At 42.4% G+C, this 23,683-nt stretch overlaps 1 protein-coding gene across 5 annotated transcripts in view; it reads left to right on the top strand.

Annotated features, from left to right (window-relative positions):
• Positions 1 to 23,683, top strand: part of Cdca7l (cell division cycle associated 7 like) — a 60,389-nt gene that overhangs the window by 15,548 nt on the left and 21,158 nt on the right. The gene's annotated exons all lie outside the window — the stretch shown is intronic.

Genomic DNA, 23,683 nt, shown 5'->3' with positions numbered 1-23,683 from the left:
GTTATGCCTTCATTTTCATTGAATTCTAGAAGTTCTTTAATTTCTTTACTTCGTTCCTGACCCAGTGATCACTGAGTGGACAGTTGTTCAGGTTCCATGACTATGTAGGCTTTCTGTTGTTTTTATTGTTGTTTAAGTCCAGTTTTTAATTTGTGGTGATATGATAAGATACCTGGGGTTATTTCAATCTTCTTGTATCTGTTGAGGCTTTCTTTGTAACAGATTATATGCTCAATTCTTGATAAGGTTTATTCCAGCTTATTTATTGAGTCCATTTGCTTGGTAAAGTTTTTTCGAGTCCTTTATACTGAGATAGTAACTGTCTTTGTTGCTGAGATGTGTTTCTTGTATACAGCAGAATGATAGATTCTGTTTACTAATCCATTCTGTTAGCCTGTGTCTTTTTACTGGGCAATTGAGTCCATTGATGCTGATAGATATTAATGACCAATCATTGTTAGTTTTGTTGTTTGTGGAGTGTGTGTATGTATGCGTGTTTCTCTTCTATTGGTTTTAATGGTGTGAAATTGTTTATTTCTTGTATTTTCTTGAATGTAGTTAGCCTCATTGGGTTGGAGAGTTTTTTTTCTAATATCCTCTGGAGGGCTGGTATTGTTTACATTTGGTTTTGTCTTGAAATATCTTGGTTTCTCTATCTATGGCAATTTAAAATTTTGCTGGTATAGTAGTCCTGGCTGACATCTGTGGTCTCTTAGAGTCTATAGGGTCTCTACCCACCCCTTCCAGCTTTTAGAGACTCAGATGAGAAATCGGGTATAATTCTAATGAATAAGTCTGCCTTTATATGTTACATGGTCTTTCTCCCTTGCTGCTTTTAAAATTCTTTCTTTGTTCTATATATTTAGTGTTTTATTATGTGGTGGGAGGATTTTCTTTTCTGGTACAATCTGTTTGGTGTTCTGTAAGCTTCTTGTACATTTATAGGCATCTATTAATTTAGGTTAATGAAATTTTCTTCTATGATTTTGTTGAAGATGTTTTCTAGGCCTTTGAGCTAGGAATCTTCTCCTTCTTCCATTCCTATTGTTCTTAGGCTTGGTCTTTTCATAGTGTCCCAAATTTTCTGGATGTTTTGTGTCATGAGCTTTTTAGATTTTGTATTTTCTTTGACTGACATATTGATTTCTTTTATTGTATCTTCTATACCTGAGATTCTCTCTTCCATCTTCTGTATTCTTTTGGTGATACTTATGTCTGTAGTTCCTGTTCTCTTTTCTAGATTTTCTATCTCCAGGATTGCCTCAATTTATGTTTTCTTGAGTGCTTCTATTTATGTTTTTAGGTTTTGGACAGTTTTATTCATATTCTTCACCTGCTTGATTATATTTTCCTTGATTGTATTTGTGTATATTTATTTGCTTCCTCATTTAATGCCTCTACCTGTTTGAATGTATTTTCCTTAAAAGATTTATTCATGTCCTCTTTAAAAGCCACCATAATCTTTATAAGATTGGATTTGATATCCTCCTCTTCTTGTGTTTCAGTTTCATTAGGATATCCAGGGTTTCTTGTAGCAGTATAGTTTGGCTCTGGTGGTGCCATATTGGTATGGGTCTTGTTGATTGTGTTTTTATTCTGTCCTTTAGGCATCTGGTTTTCCCTGGTGCTGGCTGGATGATCCTGGTGGCAGCAGGACTTCTGGGGAAAAAGTGAGGGGGGGAGGTGTGGGCCAGACAATGGAGGTCAGGGTACCTGTCTCTCCTGGCTGTGTCTCAGACAGACCCCTCTGGTAAGGGATTGATAGGGTAATGTTCTAAGTTCGTACTTCTTGGGGTCTCCTTGGGCTTCCACGGAGTAGTAGGAGGTAGGAGGCTCTTGAGGTTCTGCAAACGTCCTCAGGACCTAAGAACAGACCAGAGATAAATAATGGAGCTCAGAGGACCACATACAACTCACCTCTGCAGGATGTATCCCAGGCATACTGACTGGGATGACAAGCAGATCTGACTGGGATGGAATTGGTGGGGCAGGATTCCAAACTAGCTAGTTTTGGAGGCCCAGAAAGTTTCCAAGGGAAAGCAAGATGCTCTTGGGGGTCCCATAAGGTCCTCTGGACCGAGGAGGGAACCCAGAGCTAGACAATGGGGCTTCAGGGACCGTGCAGAGCTTACCTCTGCCTTTTATGCTGTTCTTTAGGAATTTACTTACTATATCAGTTTATTGATATGTTATAATACAATTAAAAAGGCTACCCAAGAGTTTGTTTACAAGCGTTTCCCTGGGTTTCAGTGTGTTCTGGTAATTTTGGAAAGAGTTTTCATTCTTCCATGCAGAAACTACTGCTCTCCTTTTGGTCACTCTACCAATAGTCAGCAGCACAAAGGAATATCCCAAGGTGATGGGGTTTTTTAAATAGAAAACACCCATAATTTTTTAAAAAAAACTGTATACTATAGACCACTAAGGATCATAACTATTTTCCCTTGTGATATATGTTTATAGATAATAATTGAATAATCGGTTATTATTATTGTTTCAGGTTGCATTAATTATTTAAAGTTCATGAAGCATTCCCAAGGAGTCCCAAATACTTACCACATTTACTGCTCTTATTTATTTGATCATTTAATTATTTATTTATTTTTCCAGACAAGGTTTCCCTGTGTAGCCTTGGCTGTCCTAGAAATCAGTATGTAGACCAGGCTGAACTAGAACTCAGAGATATCCCTGCCTCTGGCCCCTGGGTGCTTGGATTAAAGGCATGCACCACCATGTCTGGCTATCACTGCATGTATTTTCATAGCACTATTTTTCTTTAATTAAGACATTGCTTTTGAACATTCCATCCATGTATATAATGTACATATCTATTTCCTATTGCCTTCTCTTGTGCTCTTCCCCCTCTGGCTAAATCCCTTCTCTTTTCCAACTAGTTCTTCTTCTGTTGTTTCATCTTTTTCGTTCTATCTGTTTTCATGGCCCAGAGTTACATTAGGGTTGCTTGCATGAGCATAGGTGGGGAGATAGTTACTAGAGCCAAGCAAACTTGTCAGGGGCTACACAATTGGACACTATGTCTTCCCCTCTCCTAGCAATCGATCATTGCCAATAGCAATTCAGGGAGGGGTGAGAACCTCATGAAGCCCATCCCACCTATGACAAAATGTTAACAGGCCCATCTTGTACAGATCCTGTGCCGGTCATAGCTTCTGTGAGTTCATGAGTGCCATGGCCATGTGTCTGGAAGACAGAATTCCACAGTACTCCTCTGCATCTTTGTTTCTACATCCCTTCCGTCTTAGGTGATGCTCCTTTAGCCCTGGAGAGACCTGTATGGCTTCTTCTTGTGGAGAGGTAAACATTTACAAGATAGGGCATTAATAATAGATGAAAGTAAGGATTCCACCCAAGTCTAGTTTGGTGAACAAATGAGTTTATTTGGTTCTCTTGAAAGAGAATGGATTATCACAAAGCAGCCATACCACCAAGAATTCTCACCTTGCTTGGATGATGATGTCACCATAGCTACACACAGAGTCAGAAGTCATCCTTCAGTGAACCGACAAAACCCGATAGATCATATGCAACTTTATGTGACTTTGACTGTATTGCTGTATTGAGGATTTTTTTTCCCCGAATTGGTTAGGGTTCTGCCTCTGGGTTTCATGTTCCTTTCTCAGACTCCCAATCTTGAGTACCTGGTGACCCCTGCAAAGCTTCAGATCTCCCAAAGCTCCATCCTTGATTCCCTCACCATGACAACCACCTATTGACTTCTTGGTAGCACCACAGGCATTGAAGTTTTATTCTAATGTGGGATTTTATGAAGTCAGCATATGCAGAGCATTGGGTTACTAATTATACAGATATACATCTCCTATACTATTTATAGCTATTTTTTTCTCTTAACTAGAATATACAAGAGCTGTAACATCACATCAAGATTCTCTTGTTATACCCAGTCAGGAGGATGGGACAGCTACTTAATATAAGGAACTTTTTATGTTAAAAGGCACCTAGTCATTGTTAGGTTATATTCTGCTATAGAAGACTCATTTCTGGATGGATGATTCTGCCATAAGTTGGGGATTTTACATCTAATGTCTCACACTTAGCATTGCCTCACTACTCTGTGTTAGATATTGTCTAATCTCAAGGAGTTGGAAGTTTCAAGAGACTGAGAGATAATGAACACTCAGGTGCTATCTTCTTTGGCTACCTTTTTACATATTCATAACCAATATGAATGTTCTAAGGAGAATTGGGCTAGTTCCCAGGTGGCCTCAAGTGCTTTCTGCCAGAGGTGGATTCTTTGCTGAATGGTCAAGGGCAGAAAACTGTTGACCTACTCTGTTATAACAGGGTAGACTATTGGGTCACTGTTCCTAGAATGATGGGAAGAAATGAGTCTTCATTTTAGAGAAGATACTAAAAACCGAAGAAATTACTCCACCCAGAACTGGCTTGGTGAGCTGAGTTGACTGGAGTTATTTAGAAGTATGGGCGCGAGTTTTCTTACAGGATCCTGGGGGAGTCTCAAAGGCAGCTATATATCTGAAGAGCTCAGTATAGTAACGCTGCATCCCTGGAGTTCCCTGTAGCTTGCATGTAGCTCTGAAGTCCAGTCTCTTCTCCCCTGTACTCATTATTGCCGATGTAACCCTGGGGAAGAGTGTGGGAATATTCTAGCTTTCTGAGCATCTTGGGCCTTATAAGTTCCTTTAGTTTCTTGAGTCTTAGGAGTGTTCCACCCCATTCTAGGAGGGAGTGCTTCAGTTTGGAGAAAATGACTATACAATACCCAATGTATAATACTCAACTCCTAAGCTTAAGGAACCTGATTCAGGACTTGGTAGTTCCTTTTACAGAGCAACACTGTGGACTGAGCTAGCTTCTCTAATGATCTGGCTGGGCCCATGAATCAGATCAACGTAAGACAGATAATAGGAGAAAACCACACAAATTTATTTCATAAGAAATCAGCAGATAGAGGAAAAGATTTCCACATTGCATTGGGCATTGCCAAAAGTCTGATAAGAAGAAGGGCCTTGGCTAGGCTAGTTATTTGAGTGCAGTGGTCACAAAGATAAGAGTTCATTCGGCTAAGCTTGGTCTGGCCAGATTTCCCTTAACTTCGGTTTCCAGTCCTTGTTAAGAACCTTATTTTCCTTTCATGTGGGGAGGTATATTTCACAAGGGAATAGCATCTCTCCCCCATAAGTTCAAGGAAGGGGTAGTGGATCTTCTTGTACCTGCTGTTTGTGAAGTGCCTTTAAAGTCTTCAGTGCGACAGAGTGGCATGTTAGCGATAGCATATTCTTATGCCAAGATTCACATTTCATCCATTCAGGGAGCTATTCCTCTTATTCTTTTAAAGAAACATTTTTAATAGATTAATTTTTATTTTGTGTGTCTGAATGTATTGTCTCCTTCTGTGTCCCTCTCCCTCTCCCTTTCCCTCTCCCTCTCCCTCCCCCTCCCCCTTCCCCTTCCCCTCCCCCCTCTGTGTGTGTGTGTGTGTGTGTGTGTGTGTGTGTGTGTGTACAACCTGCACAAAGTGTCAGCAGAGGCCAGAAGAGGACACTGAATTCTGTGGTGGTTTGAATAAGAATGGTCCCCACAGAACCAAACAAGCAGCAAAACTTGACAGCTTGCTCCCTGGTTCTTTACCAGCTTGCTTATAATATATAACCCAGGCCTACCTATCCACGGATGGCATGGACATGTCTCACAGACACAGTCACAGGCTAACCTGGTAAAGGCAATTTCTTGAGATTTCCTCTTCCTAGATTTATTTACATTTGTGTCAAGCTGACAGGAACTAACCAGCATAGGCTGCTTAACGAAGGTTTCTAAAGCAGGAAGTTTCAGTTGCCCAAACAGGCTCCTGATGATAGCTAGGTTCCAAATGCTTTGCTACTTCAAACCAATGCTCTCTTTACAGTAAGGATTTGCTGTAGTCTTCAGTAGAAATAATAATAGAAATAACTGCAAACACAGCCCTTAGATCACGGGAAGACAATTATCTTAGATTAAAACCAGCTTTGATTGATACATTTTTACTGTTCTTCCTGGCAACCTAGGGAGATAAGGAGGAAAAAAAGGGGGGGGGGAAGAATGTTGGGTCTACTCTAAGAGCATAAAAAATGTTTTCCGTTTTGGTGGTATGCTACAACTGTCAAGGTGTACCTGGATGAATGTTGAGAGAATTCTAGGAACTACTACGTATGAAGTAGTGACAACAATAATACAGGTTATCCAGAAGAAGTAAAATATTTTTTTCTTTTCTTCTGTTTTGACGTAAGGGTCAAATTCAGAATCCTCATGCCCCTGCCTCCACAGAGCTGGGATTACAGACAAGGGCAATTAAACCAGGCCATGTGCATTTCTAAAGTTAGACACTGTTTGGTTAACTTCATTCCCAACATTGGCAACATGTTGCTCAACTAAAGAAGAAAAGGAGACGTGTCTTTCCTTGACATTGTCCCTGTTCCGTCCTGAAGCCTGCCCATTCAGCCTAACCGTAGGATGAGCACTGGATCCAAGGATCCGAGGCTGGTTGCCTCAAATTCTACCCAGGCAAGCTGTTGCTGTATCACCCCAGGACCCCATCCTGTGGTAAACCTTTCCACATTTCATTTTTCAGCTCCTCAGGCTTGTGTTGGGCTTCCCACTGTCTCCACTCTTTAAATGCTTCAGGCTTCTGATTTGAGCTCTAAATCTTTGATGCCCCCAGCCCACTCCCCAGTCTAACGGTGGTAGCCGTTAGACTACCACCCATGGCACCTAACTTGCTCCAAGTATACATGTCCATGCACTTTTATTATTAGATTTATCGTTTTTAATCAGTGGTAGGAATTAAGTTACTAATCATTTCAATTATCCATCAAATTAGCGAGGGTGACATAATTATCATCACCATGAGACTTGCATTATCACGATGGGTATTCATATTATCCTGGGGGTAATGGCTCCCAGCCCATAAAATCCAACCTGGGATTTTTGTTTATTCCCGGGGTTTTTGCTTATTCCTTAGTCCGCAGGCCTATCCCAGCGTTTCCACGATGAGTAGGTGCTAGTGAATAGAAACTAGGCACTACTGGGGAGCTCTGGCTAGGAGGATTGAGGCCTTGCTTGCAGTATGTGGTGTGCAGGGTGCTATAGGGGTTTTTCCAGTAAGCTGGGCAGCCACTGTTTTGGAGGCTCACAGACCACGCCCCTTCCCAACAACAAAGCAAAGCCTGCTCAGCGGCCTCTGCCAAACACTCCTGTAACTCAGGCCGTTAGGACCCGGAGGTTAGAGCACCAGGGTTTGAGTGGGCCAGGTACCCGGAGCTCAGAGGCGCGTGCAGCCCAAACTTGAGTCTCCCGCGCGAATCAGAGCGGACGGCTCCACCGTGGACCTGCGCGGTAGGGGGAAGCCCGCGCAACCAAACACGCCCGCCACTGCTCGTCGCGCGCCCCCTTTGCGCACTCCCGCGCTGGCTGTAAGGCTAGGGCCGCAGGTGGCGGGGCCCGGGTACGGGTGTGTGGCCCGAGGCCGTGCGAGGTTGCGGGGCGCACGCGGAGCCGCCTCGTCCCCCCGTCCGAACTCAGTGCGCTGCTCCACGGCAAACTTCGCGCGCTGCGTGCTCGGGGCCGCGCCAGCCCGGGTGGCCGCGTGCAGGGCGCAGGGAAGTGAGCCCAGCAGGGAAGATGGAGCTGGCCACGCGCTCCCAGGTGAGGGTTTCCCCCAGCCCCGATCTCCGGCTGCTTTTTACACTCCCCGCCCTGCCCTGCAGGTCCACGCTGAGGACCGGGTGCTGGGAACTTAGGTCCTGTAGGTGTGCGCGTGGCTCCCTGCTGTACCACTCTGGATCTACAGGTTTGGCCCCTGCAGCCAGGGGCTTAGGTGGGGACGCTTATTCTGGAGCTGCAGGCCAGGAGCTACGGGGCGCAGAGCTCGGAGACCTGGGGGAGGGGCGCTCGGGAGGGCAGCATGAATCTCCCCCCACCCCCTTTCCTCACCGGAACTGGCGCCAGAGACCAGGGAGATTAAAAAAAAAGCAATTAAAAAGAAAAGGAAAAACAGAAGAAAAAAAAATTCGAGACTCACTATCCCAATCTTGGGTAATAGAGTTTAAAAGAGTTGCTGTGGGGTTTATTTTAGAACTTCCATAAATTTACTACTTGGGGCAAATGTTAACATCTTTATGCCAAGTTAACAAACAACTAAAAACTTACAAATCTTACGCAAAGGGCAAACCCATTATATATTGTGGGCCCAATTTAAGTTTTGAAACTATACTAACACTTGAGAATAAGTCTTCCAAAGAGTCATTTGCGTGCTGTGATTGTGATTTCTGTTAGTTTACAGTTTCAGGGTTTTTCTCTACTTTAAAACATATCTCTGTAAAAAACGACAACCACTAGACACCTAAACGAATACACACTTTTTTTAATGTAGTGATAAGCAGATCATTTTTAAAAATGAACTAAGAAAAACTTTGAAAAGAGAAGGAATGGCCAACCCCCTGCTGTTGGGGTGCAGGATGTTTTACTTGAATGTAGCCTTTCTTGAACTGCTTCTGCAGGCACCTCTCGCTGATGTTTACCCCTGTAGTCTACCTGTAGGCTCTGAGCCTGGTGGAGCAGTGCCCAGGCTTTACCAGATGTGGCCTGCCCGGGCCTGGTACTTACCTTTGTGCTGGCAAATGAAAAGAACTAGCTAGCTGCCTAGCTACCAGTGGCCACTTTGTCCAGTTAGTGACTGCTGAGAATGTCTTTCTGAAAGTGGAGGTTTGTGAGAAAGTATTTTAAAAGGTTTTTCCAGTGAAGGGAGACAAGAAAAACGATATTGAGCCAAACTCAGGCTTTAGGGATTTTGTTGTTGTTTTTGTTTTGTTTTTGCACGTGGCTAGCCTATGCTTCTCCAGAAAGTAACAAAACACCTCTGAAAGGAAAAACAAAATTGATGTTTTCAAGACAGTCTCATTCATCCCAGAGTGGTTTCCAATTTCTGTATAGCAGATTACTTAGAACTTGCCTCCACTTCCTGAGTGCTAGGATCCTTCCCGTCCTTGGATGCCTGGTTTATAACATACTGAGGGTGCACCCTGGGCCTCCTGCATGCTAGACAAAGTCTGCAAACTGGGCTACAGCTCCAACCTGTTGGAAAGAGACAGGAGCTTTCAAAGTTCCTCAGAAAAATGTAACTTACTATATCATTTCTAAAAACCTGTCATTTTACTGGAAAGTTCTTTGCAGCTTTGATTCTTGTATTTAGGGTATCTGAAAATTCAGGATGTCTCGAACTGTATAGCTGGAAGTGAACATCTTATTGTTAAACTATGAGGCTTGTTTTTTAGTAGTTCTGAAATAGTAAACTGTTTACTGTGTAGGGGTAACCCACAAATCACATCCTCCCCATTATACACCAATTAGGGCAGATTACTCTGTATAAGATGAGCCTACACACACCTGTAAAGACCTCTTAATTGGTAGCACAAATTAAGATGATAATTTTCCCCCCTCTGGAAATGTTCCTGTTGGTAAGCTCATCATAATTTAAAAGTGAACAGATTACAGCCATCTTCATGGTAATGGGTGGTGAGTGGTTCAGTGGGGTGTCAGGTGAGTGCAGATGAGAACTATTGAATGCTAAATTCCGCGGTCTTCCAGTCCCCAGTTTTATGAATAGTGAAGTCACCAGATGTGCATCCAAGGCAGCTTGACTGCACACCCTCTGACAGGGCCTGCCAGGTAGCACACTCTCCCCTCACACAAGCAGTAAATTTAATTCCACCCTCTGGAAAGCACAAAACGGCAGCAGCATTGGAGGAGGTTGCTGAGCAATACCCAAGCCAGGGAGACACCCACAGACATCCCAAGCCACTTTCAAGTCTGCTTTTCTGCCAGGTGTGGGTTGGATTTGATGTCCAATGACAGTGATCTCCACCCCTGGGTTGGGGTGGGGTATTTAATAGTACTTTTTTTTTCTTTTAATTAATATTTATTTTTTAAAGAATTATTTGTTTTATGTGTATGAGTACACTGTAGCTGTCCTCAGACACACGAGAAGAGGGCATCAGATCTTATTACAGGTGGTCGTGAGCCACCGTGTGATTGCTGGGAATTGAACTCAGGACCACTAGAAGAGCGAGCAGTCAGTAGTCTTAACCACTGAGCCATCTCTCCAGCCCTTAATTTATTTTTGTTCTTTTATTATTATTATTATTATTATTATTATTATTATTATTAATTTTTTTATACAGGGTCTGTGTGGACCTGACTGTCTGGTATAGTCCTTTATTTAAAAGGCCAGTGGCTCATCCTTTTTTCATAACCCTGACCCATCCGTAGCAGGGCAGAATTCTAAGAAGTGCACACAATAACAGATGTTATCTCAGGGATTTGGTTTGAGATGCCAGGAAACCAGGAGTCAATTCCAGTTAAGCCGACTTTTCGGCATTAGAGTGCATTAATGAGAAATACCTGGGCAGCTGTTTGAACTGAACTGTCCTCGCACGTTAAAGTCCCATGGCTCTGGAAAAGTTACTCTTAACTCCTCAGTCCTTCAGGGGGTTTTGTTTCTAATATCTTGATTTAGTTTTGGTGGGGGTTGATAAGAGTAAGTAGGATTTTTAACTTCCCCTTTCTTTATAAAGAAGTAGTGTCTAGGAATGTTTAAAACTGAGCGGAAATTCAACAGGATGACATAATAGTTTGTTTGTTTGTTCTTGTTTAAAAGACAAGAGTTGGGATCCGTAGATCAGCAGCAGAGCTCTCACAGAGCACATTCAAGGACCTGAGTCTAAAACAATGGTGTATTACTAATTAGACTACTACACACAGAAATATTTTTATATATATTGGTTTTCATTTGTTTTTTGTTGTTTATTTGTTTGTTTGTTTTTGAGACAGGGTTTCTAGATGGGGACAAGCGAGTCATAGGCAGAGTCATGGTGACTTGTCCCCTGAACCTTCACCCAGCCGATACCTGGTTCTGAAGATATCTGTATTCTCCCTGAGCACCCACACTCCAGTGTCATTCCCTTCCCCACGTCCTGCCTTTCTGTGTTTATAACCCCTGTGTGAATTAATTATGATTTGAGAAAAAATTAAAAAAAAAACAAACTGAGTGGAGATGGGTAAATAGCTGAGGTTAGCCCTCAGAAAAGATTACCTTCCATGGTAGTGAATGCTAGCCCCTATCTCAAAGTCCTTGCACCTCACTGCAGATACTTGCATCGTGTCTGCAGTAGATACTTCCCGCATGTTCTTCATAGCCGTTGGACCATTTATCGTATGTTATGTGTCAGGCATTGTTATATTGGAAGATCGAACACCAGAATACTGTTTCCCCCACCATCTCTATTACCAAGTCCCTTGGACCTCTTCTTATCTCCTGTTGCTGAAGCCCAGAGAAACCCCTCAGGGCCATTCTTTCTTCCCCTGTAGAAATGGAAATCGTCACTTTCTTTTCTGACACATACTGTGCCAGGTCCCTAAAGTGGGAGGTTAATTTCTCCCTGCAGTGCTGTGAAGTAGGTTGGTTCCACTAGCTGGGAATGTGTCTCCAGATCCACCGTCTGGCCCTTGCTATTGGGGCCAGGATGAACTTGTCTGTCTCGAGGAGGCTAGAAATCTTTGCTTATGTTGTGGCGTCACCTGGGTCAAGGATAAGCTAATGTAACACCAAAACACCGGTCAAGGGTACAGGGATATTGTAACAACATAAAGTGACGGTGAAGGGGCTGTTCGGATTTCCTCAGTCCTGCACCAGAGCAGCTTGGTGCTGTCAAGGATATGACTGGTGTGAGCCCTGACAGGTGCGAGTGCCTTGTCTGTCTGATTTTTTTTGGCGGGGGGGGGGGGTCCTCACCAGATACAAGGTCTACCCAGCTTTTACATGGGAACATTTACATAGTTTTTATATGGCATGTGTGATACAGTAAATAAAGAGTATATTGAGAGCCCTGAGCTCTGCCCACCCTACTCTCTGGGTCTCATTTTCTGGAGTTTCCATCCAGTGTTGTTCCTCTCAGTAAAGCCATGGTACTCTGATTGATGTTTTTAACTCTGCCTCTTTCTTCAGTACCATCAGTCCTGGGGTTCTGAAGAGCCCAGAGGCCTTTAGTTTCAAAAGCTGGATGCATGTGGTGTAGAACGTGTATTCTGTGTACTTTCTGCTGGCAAAATCTTTATTAAAGAAACTTTGCAGTTCATGTTTCCAAATCTGTATGGTGTGTGGCTTGTGGCTTCTGTTGGTGTCTCATTTAAACATTGTATTCAGTGCATTTTGGGAGATCAGATGTGTATGCACGTTGTATGTCCCCAATAAACAACTCTCATGCAGTGTGTGACGACTCCATTTGTTCCTCCAAATTCCATGTATACCAGAAAACTGGTATTAGAGAAACCATACAAGTCAACTAAATTATGATATGGATATACCTGATTCTCAGTCTGTAGGAACCTTTGGCACCTGGCTTTATTGGCATTAATGGGGCAGGCAGACCCCATTGTCCTGTGTTTGCTGGGGGAAAGCAGTTTTTGCTGAACATATATCAAGGCTCATGGAAACTGTGCTGTAGTAGTGACTCATGCTATCCAGAATTTAAGAGCCTCCAGTAACATGTTGAGTGGTTAGTTGTCCTTGAGATCTAACTGTTTCGTGCAGGTGGACCACAGTGCTATGAGAGGCTGCCAGGGAGTCTGGTAGTTGATCCAGATGTTGATTCTTTCAACAATAATCTTCCTTATAGCTTTCTAAAAAAAATGTATTTTTGTTTGAAGTTGGATACCTAGATGACAAACAAAACTTTGCCCATTTTATAAAGAGGTTACTAAGAGATTGAAAATCAGATATTTCTGTGCTTTTTGTAAGGAGTGGGTGAGGTCTGTTAAACCTCACCAAGATTTATATAACGATATTCACCTTTTGGTTGTGAGTTGCTTCAATTAACTTTAAGAAATGTCATAGAGTCCTTGACGCCTGCACTTCGGCCGGCTGGGGTTACCCTGGTGTATGAATGAAGTCTTTGGAGTTGTGGCCATTCTGATCATATCAGTTTTCTCCAGAAATGTTTTCCCCTGAGGCAGTTAGCTAAGAGACAGTACAGTTGTTTGTCCTATCCGGCAACTGGAAGCCTTTCCTTCAAGAGGATTCAGAGCAGCCTGGAGAGCACCTTGCATGTTGGGTCTGTTGGCCTAAATTTTGAAGCAGTCTCAGTCCCTGCTGGAGAAATACAGCCGCTATGGATATACAGCCCAGGATAGTGACTAGTGACCCCAGAACCCAGCTCATGTGGCTGGTGGGTGGAGTGGCTCACACAAAACATGAGTTGAGTATTAGTCAGACTGAAAAGAAAAGAGTGGTTGAGGGCTGAGTAGAATGAATGGCTGGATGAGATATGTCTGGTTGGATATGTGAATGGCTGGATGGGTTATGTCTGGTTGGATATGTGAATGGCTGGGTGAGTTATGTCTGGTTGGATATATGAATGGCTGTGTGGGTTGTGACTGGTTGGATATGTGAATGGCTGGATGGGTTATGACTGGTTGGATATTGCTAGCAACCTTAGGTTTTTCTGTTGAACTAATACAGTTCCAGTTTTTGCCTGTCCCAGAGGCTTCAGGGTATCAGTCTTCACATGGATCTTTCTCATAAACCTCCAGGTTTCACTTTGAAAGCTTTCTGTGTTTTGCAGTTTATCCCAGGCTGTGAGTGCATGCTTGAGTGTGTGCGTGTTTCTAGTTTTTAATTTGAAAGTACATTTCTGGGAATAAGTTCTTCCTGTTGTAGCCTGCCTGTGGCGCTGACTTACAATTGCTGTGTGTACAATTCTGATGTCATTTTCAGTAAGCCCTGAAATAGGAAGGACAGCTTGGTAGGACATGGCAGTGTTGACTGCCTGTAATCCTAAGAAGTAGAGAAACTGAGGCAGAAGGACCAGTAATTCCTCTTTAACATGCTTCCCACCTCTAAAAAACAAAACAAAACCAAAGGAAAAAAGATAGTTCTGTCCCATTTCACTTCCTCACAGTCTGCTTTCCTGGAAACTTCTCAACTAAAAGACATTAAATAGAGAGGAAATCAGACTTTTCCTGCTCTTGAAATCCCTAAGGATTTTTAATGCAAAATGTCTAGTGTTCTTATTTTGCTTTAAAAGGGAGAATTGAGAAGAAACAATGTGTGTTTAATATGTTTAATAATGTTATTTATTCTCTCTTTTTTCCTCCCTAGCAACTGACCCAGACATTTTTCTTTTCAGGAAGATGGGCTTTTGTTTTTTTGTTTTTTTTTTTTTATTAGTTTGTTTTTGATATTGTTGTTTAAAGCAAGGTAGTCAGAAGCCCTGGGCTCTACCCAGCACTTTGCTGCATCTTGCACAAGACCTTATCCCTCTCCCTCTATTGCAGAGCCCTTCGCCAGACTGTAGAACCTCCTGTTCCCCACACTATGAGCTACAGACACTTAGCAAGAGAGGGTCTGTGTCCTAATGACCTTTCCTTGAACTGAGTGGTTGTCATTAGGATTTTAGTGAGTGTGCCTTTCATTCAGGCACAATGCCAAGAGCCTATTGGAGTCAGCCGTCTGCATGCTACTCCAGAGGTGACTGGGCTCATTTTGTTTAGTGGCATTGTTCTTAGTAGGGTGCAAGTATGTCATGAGATTCCCTTGGGATGGCTTTCTGCAGCCCAGCAGTTTGAAGAGCTGGCCCATGCTGTTCCTTTGAGTGGGCCTGGGACAATGGTTGTGATCCCGCTGCAGACTGTGTGTAGGCAGCAGTAGATATGGACCAGATAGCTGCTTATAGGAGACTTCCTGATCCCAGCCGCTGTATGACACGTCCTCTGGGACTTCCAGCCCTAATTTCCATGAATCATTGCATTAACATCTTCTAATGATGTCATCCTGACACATATGACCCTGTTTGCCGTTCTAGTTGGCTGCATGAACCTAGGAGGGTGAGGCCTAGAAATGAATCGGACTAAAATCTCATGCAATAGCCAGCTTTATGCAGAATGTTAGACAGTTCGTATCTGGTATTCCTGGGAGAAGCACAAAATCGCATTCCAAGAACAGTTCTGTGTTTTGAAGAAACTCGGGTCGCAAGACTCTTGTCTTATTTTCTTGGGGTTTTCTCACAGACACCCAGAGTTCTCTCATGACTGCATTCTTGGACTATATTCCAACATGACTTTTTTGTTATTTTTCTCACCTTAGCACAGTTCCCACTACATAGTAGACGCTTAATAAACAGGTGCTGGCTGGCTGGCTCACGTGTGTCTAGTACCTTCTGCTTCCAGAATGCCCGCCTTTCAGTTGCAGTATGGAAGGCATCAGGCCTCAACTCTAATGTTTAGGGTTTTTTTTTCCTTCTGGTTAAACAGGATTCTGCTTTGCTGGCTCTTTGAAACAGGCAAAGGGTAATTAACTTGCTTTGGCCAATAAACTATGAGAAGAAGCGTCTTGTGTCCGTCTAGGTGGGATTCTTTAAATGCCATCATGTCATCATGCTATTTCATTCCTCTGCCTTGGCACCTGCAAGCTTTGTCAGGTGATCTGGTGTTAGAGGGGCCTTCGACAGAGCCTCTGGCTGGCTGGTGATGAATGAGAGACCATTTTTATTGTAAGTCTCTGATAGAGGTATGAGTGTGCTTGATGTTCTGATGCTTTTCACCGACCGGATTTGGATTTGCTCTGTGGTTGTCATCTGAGTGACCTGGGATCAGGATGGCCTATGAGAGCGTGTGTGTTTCTTTTCTGATTGATGTGTTGATAGCAGTGAGGCCTTTGCTCCCATTACTGAGTGGTTTGGAGTTCAGCTTAAGTCCTATTAACCTGCAGCAGTGTCCCCCAGAAACAAACAAGCCATTTGCTCTGTTCAGATGCCAGTAGCAACTTAATGAAATCACTAAGAACAACTGTCCAGGTTGGTAATCCAGATTCAGAGTCTGTGGATGTGCTTCCCATTTCCTGGCTGTTGACCTCCCTGGCAGAGGAATTAAGCCAGCACTTCCCAAGTGGTTGGTTCAGTGGCTTGCTAGGTGACCTGCCAGAATTCCAGCTCACTGGCTATCATCAGAGCCCATAGGGTACCTGTGTGGACTGTCCCCTGATATAACTTCCTTTTTTTTAAAATGACATTGGTAAAATACACAGAACTAAAATGAGCTATGTCAACCTGTTTATTTTCTCAAGACAGGCTCTTGCTATATAGTTCATGCTAGCCTGGAACTCACTGTGTAGGCTGGCTTTGAACACTCTGTATTCTAGCTGTGGCTTCTTAAGTTCTGGAGCTTACAAGTGTGCAGCAGGGGTGCATGTGTGCATGTGGCATATGTATGTATGCGTGTGTGTGTGTGTGTGTGTGTGTATGTCTGTATGCTTGACTGTTGAGGCTATAAGTTGACATCCAATGTGCTCAATCTCTACCCTGTTTCTTGAGAACGTCTCACCAAGCTCACCTGTGTCTAGGGTTTCCCAGGAAGTGCCAGGCATCCCCCTGCCTCCACTGACTGATCCCTCTCCCCAGCTCCTATTTAACCATTTTTAAGCACATAGTTAAGAACAGTTAATAGTTAAGGTTGTTTTAAACTACCAGCTTTCTCCTGAACCTTCCGACAGTCTAAGCTGAACCTCTGTGCTTCCAGTGCCTTTCTTCCAGCCCATGTGCCTCTCTCCTACTTTCTCTTGATATATGACTTTTCTGGGTATGTAGTGAATTAGGATCATCCAGTATTTTCCTCTTGTGACTGGAATATTTCACTTGGTGTAATTTTAATACATTCATACATGTGGTAGCATGTGTCAGACTTTTTTTTTTTGAGAAAGGCTCTCACTATATAGTATTGGCTTGAAACTCATAAACCGGACAAGCTTCAAACTCAGGCTGCCTGCCTCTGCCTCCTGAATGCTGGGATTAGAGGCCCCTTTCATGTGATTGTTGGCATGCATATATATATATATATATATTCACTTTGAGTCCTTTGCCCATTTCTTAGTGGAAGTCTTTGTAGTCATTGAGTTCTACTTCTGGGTGATCATATAATTTCTCCATAGGCTGCCTTTTCACCATTCAGGACTTGTCTTTTGTAAAAAGAAAAGGTTATCTATTTATTTTTTAGTATGTGTGCTGCCAAAGCCAGCACAGACGGTTTTTATATAGGTCAGGTGTAGAGTTCCTACCATGCTGAAGGCCAGGGGTCAATCTTCAGCACCAGACAACAGGCAGAAACTTTTCATTTTGGTAAAGTCTAGTTCCCTGTGTCATTAATCCCCTGGTTTCTTCTAAGAAACCTCATAAACAGAGGTAGCTCATATTTAGTTTTTTAAAAAATCTACATTGAATTACCTTTTGTAGGTGGCTTAAGGGTCCAGCTTCATTCTGTCATATGTAGGACCAGTAAGTGGCAGGGTGCCTCTGCTTCTTCATTCCCCATTGGTTTTGGTCCATGGCAGCGCCATCTGCTGGGCTCCAAGGAACATTGCAGTATGGGCTGAAGTCAGGAATAGGGATTCTACAGGACCTTTTAAGTGAGGCTTTTCTATTTTTGCCACAAATATTGCTGAGGTTTCGATGGGATTTCTGTGAAATCTTGAGGTAGCTTTGACCAGTACAAAAATCTTAGGGATGCTATGTCTGATCCACTGACAGAGGAGGTGTGTATTTGTGTATTTCCTGTGCCTCCTCTAAGTGTTCAAATATGTTTTGTAGTCGGGGTATATGTAAGACTTCTGCCTCATTGCTTACGTCTATTTTTTATGCTTTTGTAAGTGGAATTGTCTTGTAATTTCCTTGTCAGACTGTTAATTGTTAATGGTAGAAACACTGCAGTATTAATTACTCTTTGACTTTATCTTGTATTTTCTGGAACTGAAAATAAATAGATAACCTTTCTGAAATGTTACACTAGTGCTGACTGCTCTTCTGTGGACACTTCAGAACATTCTACACGTGCACGCATACACACACACACACACGCACACACACACTGCATCCTAACAGATGTGTCTTCCTTCTTCCGTTTCTACCCAGATGCTCTTTAATTCTCTGTTTTTCTTGTCTGATTACTTATGAGTTTTCAAGACGATGTTGAAGAGGTGAAGGGAGCCGTGCTTAGCTTATTCTCTGACATCTCCTTAAGAAATAAAGACTTCTCTTTGTTCACCTAATAAATGTGGGTTTTAATGTGTTGATTCAGTTCCTTCTATTATTGTTGACTCTGTTCTTCTCATGAAAGGGCAGTGAGTTTTCTCTGATGCCTTTTTTTGCGTTAGCTGTGTAATGGTCTCTTCCCCCTGGTTTTAGAATAATGCATTTAAGTTTCATATGTTAACCATTTTGCATTGCAACAACACACCTTGCTTGGTCAAGCATGCATCTTTCTGTTGTGCTGCTGATTCAGTTTGCTGGTGTTGTGTATGTGAAGGTGTTGGGGTGTGTGACGATGTCCTGAGGATATTGTTTGGGACTCTTGACCAGTCTTTATCTGACTTAGGTGTCAGGCAGCAGCCTTCTGGGAGGAGTCAGGGGACTTTGTTTCCCCCTCAGTTTCTTTGGGAGAGTTTAGAGGGTTGGTGTGCATCATTGAGTGTTTTACAGAGTTCACTGCTGAAATTGACAGCTTCTGACATTATTTTGGGGGACAATTTGGATTACTGATTCAAATCCTTACTAGCTATAGGTCTGTTCAAATCTTCTCTTACTTTATAATTCAGTCTTGGTGGGCTGTATGTTACCAGAAATGTATCCATTCCATCTGTGTGAGCATGCCATCAGCTGGAAGTCTCCAGAACTCTTTGTTTTTAAAACCTCTGTAAACTTAATAATTATAATAATAATATCATCCCCACTTTTATTTGCCGATTTAGTGCTTGGAGATTTCTCTGTGTTTTCAAGTCCACGCACCAGAAGGCTTGCTCATGTTGTTAGTATTTGAAAAAGCAACTTTGTTTTCTCTCTTAGTCTCTGTTGTGATTTTTATCTCTCTATTTTGTCATGGCTGAAATCTTTAGTAGCTCCTTCTGTTGGCTTTGGGTCTACTTTGCTGTGTGTTTTTCTGGTTTATTAATGTATGGAGTTAATGGTCTTCCTTTTAGTTTGCACCTTTACAGCTGTGCCTGTTGCTGATAGCACAGCATTTGCCACAGTGCATGGATTTGTGTGTGCTTGTTTCGAGGCAAAGGTTGAGTACTGCTTACCCAGAATGCTTCAGATCGAAAGCAGTGATTTTATTGGGTATTTACTTGTTCGGGCATGATAAGATATTTTGGTGTTGAACTCAAGTCGGAATACAAAACTGAAGTGTCTTGTTTGTGCCTTCTGCATATAGAATGAATGTAATTTTCTTCCAAGTTTTAAATAATTTTATTTATTCATAAAACTATCATGTTATATAGGTACATGATACATTTCCATTTGTGACACCATGGGACACTCAACAAAGTTTGCATTTCAGGTTTTGGATTTTTGAGATCTAGTGTTCAGCTTGCATTTTCTCAAGTCTCTTGTGAGTTCATCTCTGCCTCATTGGCTGCTTGAGAGAAGACTTGATTTCTGTATACATGTGGACTTGCCTGGTTTCCGGTTTCCTGCTTCTGATTCCCACTTTAATCCTACTGATTAGAAAAGACAGTTGGTCTGATGTTAGTTAAAATGTATCACACTTATTGTAGTACAGCATGTGATCTGGTCTGGATAATGGATAATTTTATGGGTAAAATACCCATATATATGAGAAAAATACCTACTGTTGAGTTGAGTGCTTCTGTCTTCTGTTTGGTTTACATTGTTCAGTCTCTTTGCTTTCTTCTTGGCTGTATACTATTCCATCCTTGTTGAAGGTGAGGTGCTGAAGTCTACATTGGCAACTGTTACCAGGGAACTGTTCCTCCCATTTGTACTCAGTGTTTGTTTCTTGGTTTTGGAGCTTTGATTTTTGGAGCATGTATTGAAATTGTTACATTGTCTAGGTGAGTCTACTGTCTTGTTCACACTATGCCTGTAAGCTTTGTGTATTATATCTATTTCATCTGACTGTAGCCATTCCCTCTCCTTTGCACTTAGAAACCTTTTCTGTCTTTTACTTTCAACATGTTTGTGTCTCTAGATCTGATATGAGTCGTCTAATTAGCATTTAGTTGTATCGTTACACTAAAGAAAACAACAAAAACAAAGAAAACCTCATTTTGCTGGGCAGTGCTTAAAGCTAGGCCTCGAAGCAGCGTACTAGCTAAGTGTTTGGCTACTGAACTGTTTCACCAGCATTCTTTTTATTTTAAGAAAGGGCCTTGTTAAGTAGCCCAGGCTAGCCTCAGTCTTACTCCCTAGTGTGTAGGACTTGAGATCTTCTGGCCTTAGCCTCTGGAGCAGCTGAAACTGTGGACATGCTACCAGGACTTGCACATCTTTCATTTATGCTCTCTGTGTCTCTTACTTCTTGAGATGGAGTTCTCACCGTGTAGCCTAGGCTTACCCTGCATGACCTCTTGAGTGCTGGATTGCGGATGTGCGTCAGCACCCTTGGCTCCTTACAGCCTTTCCTTGTTCCTGCTTTTCTTCATGTTGATTTCTTGATTGATGATGACCCATTTTTAATCTGTTCACACATCTTCAGTGCTTTCTATAGATGTTTAGGGTGGAGCCGACCACTATATATAATGTCTTACATTGCATTCGTTTTAATAATAACTTAACATCATTAATGAAATCTGCCCAGTGAATTTCCATTCTCTGGCCTGTGCTATTGACATTATAAATGACCTCTTTATTGTAGATTCATTAGTTTTCTGATTCTATTATAATAACCAGTTAGAACCAGATTACAGTAATACCTGTATGTGTTTATATCTTTCCTAAGTGCTGTGTGGTTTTTGCATGGCTGTGAGTCACTGTTACTTTTCTTTCAGTCTGAAGGATTTGATCTTTAATGAGTTCTGTTTGCTGATACTTGAAAATATATGCTAGTTTCCATTCATTTTCGAAGGATAATTATCCCCCCCAATACAGCATTTTTGTCAGACAGGATGTCTGTCTGTCTGTCTGTCTGTCCATCCACACCCTTATGTGTGACAAGTAGCTATTCTTGTTTCTTTATCATCAGTTTTCAGCAGTTACACAGTGTCTCCATGTGTGTTTCTCCAGTCATCCTGGTTGAGGCTGAGTATGTAGCTCAGTGGTGGAGCATGAGCCTATCAGGTAAGTCTTCTGAGCTCAGTCCCAGACTGTACGAGGAAACCACATGAAAACAGATGGATTCTGTGTGGAGTGCATTGTGCTTATGTTTGTGTATTCCTGTCTTTCATTAACTGAGACTGTGGACTGTTACTATCTGTCAGACTGAGATGTGAGCAAACACCTACTTACTGCAATAGAGAATCAGTGATACATTAAAATAAAGATGCCACCGGAGTTTAATTAGCGAGTAAATGAGTTTGTTAGGGAAACTTACAGAACCAAAAAATTACCAAAAAAGGCAGCTGCGTCAATAAAACCTCAGAGTCGCTACGAAAGCCGGAGCACACTACATTGGCAGAATTTTCTCTGTTGCTCTGTGGCACCACCTGACCCAACACATTGTGATTTTATGTACTAGGATCCATCTCTGGGTGACCTGGGTTGTTCTTCTGTATTATATACTTTTTCTTATTAAGGTTTAATTTAAGACAATTCATCATTTTAGTGTATAGTTTTATGGGTTGTAACGTAAGTCTTTTAAGTGTATAGTTACTACCTCAGTGCATTTTATCCTCCCTCCGAAATTCCCTATTGCTTATTTAAAGCCCTCACATCTATCCTAGGCCATTGTTGACATGTGCTGTCTCTGGTTTTTCCTTTTCCAAATCATGCAGGGTGCATATCCTTTCTCTTGTCATAATGTGTTTGAGATTTGTCTGGGTTGCAAGTCAGGTGTACCCTCTTTTTATTGCCGAGTCCTGATTTTTTGTCTGGATAAATACCACCTCATAGGTTTGTCTTGGTTTTGAAATATAAACAAGTTCAGTGTGAGCATATGTCTTTTCCCCCCATGTGTAGGATGGTTGAGTTGATGGAAAATGAATATTTAACTCTGTTGTTAAAGTTAAATGTCAGTTGTTCTGCAGGTCATCCCATGGCCTGTGGGTGCTGCTTACTCTGTGTTCTCTCGGCCCTTGATTTTGTTGTAGGTTTGAAACTTTCCTGGTGAAGTATGGAACGGCCTCCTTTGTATAGAGTGTCTCATTGTGCTTTTGGCTACCGTGTCTTTCATGAGTAACATTTATAACCCCTTGAGTGCTTGCTGCTCTCTGTGCCTTTTGTGAATTTTCCACTCAGACCCTTTGCCTGTGTTTTATCTGGGCTGTGTTTCTTCTTACCGAGCACTGAGGGTTCTTTATTTACTCTGTATTTAGATCCTCATCGGGTGTATGACCTGCACATATTTCTCCCAGCCCACGAATTTTCATTGCATTTTCATAACTGCTTTCCCCCCTTCGTTTTCATGAGGCAAAGTCAACTGGGTAATCTAGATTGGCCTGGAGTTTGCTCTGTAGCCTCGTTGATCTTGAACCCTTGAGATCTTCCCATCCCAGCCCACTGAGTGCTGGGTTGTAGGTGTGCATCACATCCTTTCTGAAGAGCACAAGTTATGTCGTGCTTCATGAACTATTAAAACCTGAGCTGCGAGATAGCTCATATGGGTAAAGTGGACCCGGCTTTGATTCCCAGCACATATGTAAAAAAGCCATACATGGTGGCACAGACCTTTAGTCCTAGTTCTGGGGAGGCAGAGGCTGTTGAATCCCTGGAGCTTTCTGGACAGGTGAGCACCAGTTTGAGTGACGGAATTCTTGTCTCAGGTAAGATGTAGAGTGATTGAGGGAGACACTCAGGGTTAACCACTGGCCTCCATGTTTATCCATGTGCATACATGTGAACATGTGCACATATATGGTCATGCAAACACACAAAATAAATACATAAAAATCTTCTTTGTGCTTCCAATTCTGTCTTAGTAATTTTACCCAACCTGTTTTGCCCTTAGAAGTTTTAGAAATACAGGCACTTCTCTTTCTCCTGCTTTCTCTTGTATCTTCAGGGACAGGGTCTTTATTGCCATGGCTGCTCCAGCGTGACAGCCCCTGGAACTCTCAGGTGCTTGCCGTTGAACACACCTCCACAGCCTGATTTTATACTGAGCTCTGTGGCTCATATCTGAGTCCGTTCTTGGAAACCATGTGAGACGTGCTTCTTATAGACCAACTAATTTATTTACATAAGATTTAAAGGAGGGGGCTGGAGAAATGGCTCAGCGGTTAAGAACACTGACTGCTGAATTCAGTTCCTAGCAACCACATGGTGGCTCACAACCATCTGTAATGGGATCTGATGCCCTCTTCTGGTGCTGTCTGAAGACAGCGACAGTGTACTCACATATAAAATAGACAGATCTTTAAAAAAAAAAAGATTTAGAGGAATTGCTGTTTGTGCTGGGTATCATGACATACACCTTTATCCCAGCACTCTAGAGGCAGAGGTAGGTGGAGCTCTGTGACTTTGAGCCTGGTCTACATACTGAGTTACAGGTTAAGCAGAGCTACCTGTTGAGTCCATGTTTCATCCCCTCCCCCCAATACAAAAGGGCAGAAAATGCCATAACCCTTGGCTTTGGTGTAGATTTAGGAAAAGCTGATGCAGTGTCTTTTCTGTGCAGGGTCTCTTCATACACGCAAGGCTCTACACCTCACAGACTG

The sequence above is a fragment of the Grammomys surdaster genome, unplaced genomic scaffold (assembly GCF_004785775.1).
Source record: "Grammomys surdaster isolate TR1022 unplaced genomic scaffold, NIH_TR_1.0 223, whole genome shotgun sequence".
NCBI lineage: Eukaryota > Metazoa > Chordata > Mammalia > Rodentia > Muridae > Grammomys > Grammomys surdaster.
This window is presented reverse-complemented; position numbering and strand designations above follow the sequence as displayed.